The sequence below is a fragment of the Polistes canadensis genome, unplaced genomic scaffold (assembly GCF_001313835.1).
Source record: "Polistes canadensis isolate GaletaPanama2010 unplaced genomic scaffold, ASM131383v1 scaffold_28, whole genome shotgun sequence".
In the NCBI taxonomy this organism is placed as follows: domain Eukaryota; kingdom Metazoa; phylum Arthropoda; class Insecta; order Hymenoptera; family Vespidae; genus Polistes; species Polistes canadensis.
In genome coordinates, this window is record NW_014569575.1 from 415494 (window position 1) to 424180 (window position 8687).

Genomic DNA, 8687 nt, shown 5'->3' on the forward strand with positions numbered 1-8687 from the left:
CCTAACGTTATTTGCTGGACGGCTTTCACACGTCAACCGAAATTGTCCTTTTCGCGTAAACGTGCTTCCTACGTTCCTCACGTATTACGTATATGTACATAAATCTTCACCGAAAACTAAATTCATTGTTTCCTTTTTTTTCTTTTTTTTTTGTGTAAAGAGTTAAACGTATAACTTTATAACTACGTGTCGTCAACGTATTTTCCTGCCTCGTAATAATATGATACTTTTTTATTCGTTTCTTTATCTTTTTCGTTCATTTTCACAGACACACATACATACATACATCGAAGTTTAATATTTGATCATTTTTCATTTCAAGGATAATTGTGGAATTAAATATTGTTTAATGTGATTGTAAAAAAATAAGATAAGACATATTTTGTGTTATGAAATAATGCAACTTTTGTAATAATTTAATATAGAGATCAACGTAAACAATTATGCAAAGAATTTTGTCAAATTATTTAATATGATAATATTTCTGGTTAACAATTATATCGTTTAGAATTAGTATCATTTTTAAATATACAGCTTGAGATAATTATGTTCTTCGAATGTCGTCCACAAAGGTATCGAAAAATTCGACAATTTTAATCTGACATAAATCGTGTTATTAACCTTAACAGAAAAATATTGTTTTGTTTTACGAATAAAATTGAAATAATCGTTATTAATAAGAATTGAAAAAGAACAAAATAATCGTTAATTATAGTAAAAGTAACCGCATATACAATTCCTCATTAATTTACCCTTATCTATATTTCGGATTAACGAAATCACACAAAAGTGTTGGATGGGCACGTTTGATCAAGTAAAACTTCAGTTGTATTCCCATGAGTTTGCCACTTAACCATGGTCGACGTTGAAGAAAAACGGTTAACGTCGAAGAAAAATGTTGGAATTTCCAGAACCACGCGTCATGGGGTCGAAGCACGGAACTACCCCCGTTTTAGTTTAAGGCTTGTAGGATCTATTAACCTCTGCCCCCTCCCTCTCCCCACCACTACTAAAGACGAGAAAATATATTTGCTCGAAGTTTCCACTTATTTTCTTCTTCTTCTTCTATTTGGTTTATAATAAAATAAAAAAAAAATAGGATTGATTTTGGGGTTCGAGATTTTTAACGAATATTTTATTTCGTAAATATATACCGATGATAAAATAAATTTTATTTTTAAGATACGCATTTACATTATTTATTATTTAATTTGTTATAATTATATATATAAGATTACTAATGTTATTTTATTTACAAACTATTTTGTTTTCTATTTGTAATTTTATTCTAAGAAAAACGCGTAAATATTTTCTAATTAATCTTTTTCTTATGGAAAAAATATAAATCGAATTCTTTTCCGACACATCGAAATAAAATTCGAATATTCGAGTAACCGTGTATTTTTATTTTTTATTATTTTTTTGTTTTTTTTTTCAATACTTTCGTCAATATATAGTTATCATCATTTCGAAAGCAGAAAAAAAAAGTATTAAAATAAAAGAATATACGATACGTATTTAGTAGCAATTTTCTCATCTCTTTCTTTTCCACTACTACTACCATTATTATTATTATTATTATTATTATTATTCTTTTGGACAGAATGCAAATTGAATTCCAGGCACGTTGAAACGAGATTCGAATACTTTCGTCGAGAGTATAAATTAGTCGCGTTATCGGTGTCATTAAGTTGTTTCGCATGCGAAACATTTTTCTTCGAAGAAATGCACACATTTACGTTTGTACACTTATAAACAGAGCCAAACACGCGCACACACACACACACATACGCACCTACGCAAACTCATTTCACTGTCAGTGTTCTTCAACATTACGGTCGTAAATAAGGGTGAGAATCGGGAAGAAAAAAAAATGCAATAAAAAGCGGGTAGGGTCGTTCGGGCCGAGAGAATTAACCGGAAAGAAGGAGAGAAAAATAAGGAAGTTAAAGAAAAAAAAAAAAGAAAAGGAAAGAAAAGAAGAGAAAATGCAAAAGGGGATTGTGGAAAATGAAAACGTACGGTTTTTCCCTTGTAAACGAGAAAGCGATTTTCTCGTCGTACCTTCTATTCCTTCGATCGGAATAAACTGGAAGGTTACGACGTAATGGATTAAAGGGAAACTTTTTCAAACAAACGCGATTAGATCTATCTATCCCATCTATTTGTCTAACTCTCCTATATCTCTTCATAGATTTGTAGAAATTGAATAAACGATTATTTTTGTGTTTATTTTTAAATCATCATTAAATCATGTTGAAATGATAAGATTCAGAAAATTAATTAAATGAAAAAAAAAAAAAGAATATTATTTGTCTCTCAAATATATTATATTTAAATATAATAATAATAATATTATTATAAAAGGGTAGGGGATTGTTAAATGTTTTTAATCTCGAAATAAGAAAATTTGTTATGGTTATATTATTCTTTTTCTTTCAGATTAAAAAGAAAGAAAGGAGAGAAAAGAAAATGACTTTCTACGTTAAGCTCAAAAAGCTTTTCTATCCGCCCATCAACCCATTTTGATAAGTGTTTGATTTATCTATCTCTCTTTCTTTATAAATCCAAGAATTACGAATCGATAATAATTACAGCTGGATAAACTAAATATAATACTCAACGATCAAACACGTTGAGGATAAAATCAAGCGAATCTCAAATAAAGAAAATGATTAAATAAAAATCAATATCAAATGGAAACAGTTATTGACTGACAATATATATATATATATTAACTACAGTTTCATCGTTTTGTCAAGAGACCACAAAGAAAAGAATAGATTAAGATAGACACGGATAGAAAGATGGAATAAAATAGAGAAAGAGAGAAAAATGTAAAAGTTAAGCACTCACGAAACTTGAAAAATCTTCAACCGTGACGATAGAACGAACGATCGTTGCAAAGACACTCGTAATGGAAGAAAACAAGGGAAGAAAAGTAAGCATGTTATCTGTAAAAGCGAAGAAGAATAAGAAGAAGAAGAAGAGAAGGACAAAACGTAGAAGAGAAATCCGTTTTACAGACGAAGATAAAAGGATCGACGAATGCGTTATTCAGAAGGAGGTTTCTTAAAGGATGATGATACCGAGAGCCAACTGTGATGAAACTTCCAACTTTTCTCGCTGTAGTTATAAATAACTAGGCCGCGAACCTTCTTCTTCTTCTTCTTCTTCTTCTTTACCTTCTCCTTCTTCTTCTTCTGCTTCTTCTTCTTCTTCTACTTTCTCTACTTGTTCGTTTTATTTTTCTTATTATTCTTTCCTCCTTCTTGTAAACTTCTAATTGCTCTCATCGTCATACTAGTAAGCACGATATCGATGATCGTTTACAGTATATATATATATAATAAAACTTGGCAAAATAAACCTATTTTTTCTATTTTTAATTAAAATTATCTAGATAGTATGTTATACATTGTTTTCTATTTTAGCTTTATTATTATTTAATTAATATTCATTTTCTCTTTTTATTATTATCTAACACTTCTTTCTTTCTTTCTTTTTTCTTCTTTTTTGGATTATTTAATATCATTTTAATATCGTTTTATTTTATTATCTAAGAATATATATTTTTATTATATTTATACTTATTTAAATATATATATATTTTTTATTTTTGTTTATTATTATTTTATTCATTAATTATTATTATTCGTGTTAGTAAACACCATTGTCTGTCTGTATTTAATATATCAGATCAATTATTAATAATGATTTTGTTAAAATTTATAAAAAGATTGACATTTAATTAAAATATCGAACCGATTTATGCATCTACCGAGTTTATATTGCAGGAATAGATAAAAGAATGAAATAAAAAAAGGAGACAGATATTCGAATTCAAACGGGGGGGAGGGGGAGGGGAGGGGAGGAGGACACACTTTTACGACGAGGGATCTTTTACACGTTCGAAGAAAATGTTCTTTTTACGAAACGCCATAAAAAAAAACTACGGTGGTGTAATTTAAACAGATCAATCGAAAAAGTCACGTCACCGAGGACGAGAAAATATATCTCTCTCTCTCTCTCTCTCTCTCTCTCTCTCTCTCTCTTTTTTTTTATTTCTTTCTCGTATGACATTTTATTTTTTATTAACCATAATTTATCTTGCTTGAATATTTGCTCAGGAAAAAAGAAAATACGTTTTCATAGGAAATTTTAGAACACTTATTAGAACTTTAAATTCATTTTATTTGCGTGAAGATGTACGTATACAAAAATACAAAATTAAATTTGTATTTTAAATTCTCATCGTTATCACAAGAAGACACGTGAAAATATTTTTTTTCTTTTCGATGCATTGTTAGGAAAAAAAATAGATTTTGCATTTATTATGATTTAATTATGAAAAACCCCCAACAACAGAGAGGATCGTAGATTTATTATCTGTAATTAAATTTCTCCTAAATCGATTACTTTTTATTTGATTTTTTTTTTTTTGTATAATCGATACGTAAATAAAAATGTCAAAATGTCAATAAGTCAATACAACACCATGATTTTGTAGTGAACGAAGAAATAAACTGTATTGTTGTAAGAAAAAGAAAAAAAACTCGGTTTAATAAAACTTACGTCAATCTTGTGGTATTTTCTTTTGTTTTTTTTTCTTTTTTTATCTTTTTACAGTTAATTCTAATGAACGAATGATGATCGTTAAGAAAAGGAAAAGAAGATAAAGAAAGAAAAAAAAAATAAATAAATGAACACAGACGAAGAAGAAAAATGTTGAAAAAGATAGAGTGTCGGACGATCGAAGATGTAAGTAATTACTTTCGCTAATGAAAAAACCCTAAGAATAATGAGGTATCCTCGTAGTAAGAGTTCCTTATCGATCTGTGAATAGCTGTAACGAGCAAGAATGTCATAGCGAGAAAAAATAACGTTTAAGGATGGATATTCCGATTTATCCAGTTAAAAAGAAAAAAGAAATAACAAAAAGTACAACTCTTATTCTTTCATTTATCTTGTGTAAATTAAAAAGAAACAAACAACCGTGAGTAGTCGACGATTAATCGCATTTATTACTGCACCGATTTTAAATCGAACGATAAAAACTAAATAATTTAACCAAATTATTATCTCATTCAAACGATAATAAACAAAAGGATGAAATAATCATCTACTTAAAATCTACGAACGGGAAATCATTTCTGTGAAAACCGATAATTAATATTATTCGACGAAAACTCGTAGTCGCGTTGTTTTAAAATGTCGAATAAAAAATATATAGAAAAAAAAAAACACTCTTTAAGTGGATAAATCGAGATATCTTCTTAAAAAAAAAAAAAAAACTTCTATAAACGAAAGAGGCGGGGAAAAACAAGGAACTAGGGAACAAAATGGAACTAGGGATCAAAAAGAAACTAGGAAACAAAAAAGGAAACTCTTTCCTTTGATTGTTGCTTTTCGTTTTACCTTTCATTCTATCTATCTATTTTTTTCTGATCTTTTCAAACGAGATTCCTATTTCGTGACATTTTAAGAGATAACTTCGCGAGAGAGAAAAGCTCCCGCGCTTTCGACCCTCGTCCGCTAATAGCAACAAGTTACTTCTGACCCGTCAGCACGAGAACGAGCAAGCACACGGGACAGACCCTTGCGACGTCTCTATATTTAGTACAGGTCGAACCACTAGACCGGCGAGAAAACACAAAAGAAAGAAACGAGAGAAAGAGAGAGAGAGAGAGAGTATAACCAACGAACCCACCCAAATGAGAAGTGAGGTTAGAATGAGAGTAACAGTAAGAATAAAAGTTAAAGTAAGAATAAAATAGGAAATGTGAGAGTGTGTTTGTTAAAAACAAAGAAAGATGGAGAAACAGAGAGAGAGAGAGAGAAAATCTCGCGATATCTTCTACGACGCAAGTCTCTTAATGTTCGAAATGAAAAGAGAAAAGGGAAGCCGCCATATTGCTTCTCTCGCGTCTCTTCTGGCTCGCAGCTGTGGTGAACATGCAAAAACGACTATCTTCTTCCTCTCTTTCTCTTTCTTTCTCTATCTCATTCTCTCTCTCTTTCATCTCCATAACTTCCCCCCCCCCTTCCCCTTCCTCCCTTTTCTTTCCTATATTTCACCTCTCTACGAATATTTCCATTTGGATGGAATATCCAAAAGCTAAACGTTGCTGATCAAAGTCCTCTATTTTATCGTATTTGATATTACTCCCAATATTGCGTCATTTGACATTTCTAGGGTAAACAAGATGAATTCTTGGTGATATGATAAATCGTATAAGAGACAAAACGATTAAGTATGATTTTAGAACTTTGTTTTTTCTTTTTTTTTTTCGTATGATTTTGGGCATATGAAGAAATTTTCATTGCTTCTTTTAATTATGGATATTTAAATATCCATAAGAAGACTGTTATATTTGAAAATTTTATCAATATTTTCGTTCGAAGTATATTCATTCGTGGTATACTCTGGTCCGATTTGCTCAATTTAAAAAAAACATACACATAGGAACAACAAAAAATTGGAACAATGTTTTATATACCAGTAAACAGTATTGCGCGTGTATATATATAACGTCTTTTAATTCTACAGTAAATTAAGATAAATCATCCACGAGTAATGTACAGTAGTATATTACGTAGTGTGAGAAAAAATTCAAAGACAAGAAACAGAGATCAAGTGAGCGGTGAAAAGGAGGAGGAGAGAAAAGTGAGATAACTCTACGAACGAATAAGTACTTCGAAAGATCTACAGATCTATGTCTGCGTTCATCTGAACTCTCTCTCTCTCTCTCTCTCTCTCTCTTTCTTTCTTGTTTAATAAGTTTCAAAGAACTATCATCGTGTCCGAGAGATAATTGGACGTATTTAACGTGAACAAAAAATATTTAAAAAAGAAAGAAAGAAAGAAATATGCTAGAAAGAGAGAGAGAGAGAAATAGAGGGATATAAAATGATCGAATACACTTCCAATTGAGAGTTACGACGAATCATGATCAACACACACAACGCGCGAAACTTTATATGAATTTAATTCTCTCTTTTTTTTGGTTTTAATCGACAAATAAGATGCAATTTAACGCCACGTTTATTAACCAATCTATAAATTATTCAATTGCGTTCCATTAAAACATTTATTTACTTTTATTCGATAATAAATGTTTCTTTGTTTTTTTTTTTTTATTTTATAAACATAATATACGATCAATTTAATCATTATTTCCAACGCTATATTTTAATATATCGTAATAAATAAGATAACGTTTAAATGTTACGAAAAGAAAAAAAGAAGAAATAAGACATATAATAATTTGAACCACATAGAAAAAGAAGAGATTCGTAGTAATAAAAAAAAGAAAAAAGAAAGAAACGAATCGATTAAAGAATTTTGAAAAAGCCCGCGAAACGAGTGTAGCGCCGTCTAAGTGCGCGTTGGCGGGGAAACTTTAAATTTATTCTTTCTACGTGCATATACGACGACGTGCAATCCCCTTCCGTCCACCCCGATTAAAGATTTTTTTCTTGACACTGATAAAAGCTATATTATCAGAATTGTTGAATTCGTCGTGAGTGTAAAGCCACGTTGAATGGGATTCAATTATCAAGCTGAGAATATACAGAAAACAGTTCGAGAAAGTAAAGTGAGAGAGAGAGAGACAGAGAGAGAGAGATTGAGAGAGAGAGAGCTCAGTAGGTCTTTACATCAAGAGACTCAACACAACAACGAAAACGAATAAGGTAACAGTGCGAGTTCGTAATAGAGTTTACAAGTTCGAATATTGCTTGAACATTCAATGACAAAATGAAAGACCTTTCCGATGCAGAGATCGGGAACAAAAGCTTCGTGTATTTTAGTAGTGGTGGTAAAGGGTAGTAGTGCGAGAGTGGGTGGTAGGAAAAATAAAGAAAGAAAGAAACAGAGATATATAGAGAAAGAGAGAGAGAGGGAGAAAGAGAGAGAGAGAACGAGATGGATGAAAAAGAACGAAAGGGAAAACTCGTTTAAACTCTTTCAATACGCCGAGCGTAAAATTTGTACGTCGGGCAAAAGCTCGAAGAAATTACCACCCGCGTGGAATATAAATCCGGGTTATTTCCTTCTAGAGAGAGAGAGAGAGAGAGAGAGAGTCGCCTGGCCTTTTTTATTTTTTTTTTTTTTATCGTACCACACGAAAAAGGGATAGAGATAGAGATAGAAAGAGAGAGAGAGAGAGAGAGAGAGACATAGAGAGAAAAGGAAATAGGATGATGATGATGATGATGATGATGATGAGCAGCAAGAGATAAAGAGGGTGGAAGAAGAATCTCGAAAGCCGTTAATCGCACGTATTCAACAAAATTCGAATTCTCGCGAAAATGTCGAGTTCGGCTTGACGAGATCACCCCGATAATAACGAGCAAAGACTAGTCACAAATTTTCCTCTGGATCGTTAATGGATCGTTCAAATGATCATATATATATATATATATATATATATGTATGTAGTTATTGAATAAAATGAAATAGCATTTTCCTCCTCGGGGCATTGATCGTACGAACTTCCTCGTCGAAATTTCCGTATAAATTTATTTTCCATCTCTATCTCTTTCTCTCTCTCTTTCTCTCTCTCTCTCTCCCCCTCTTTTCTTGCTCTATACATTTATATATATATATAGCAGAGTATAAAATTTATTTTGATTAAAAGATATAAAAAGTTTGTAATAAATATCGAAATTTTCTATTAACAACA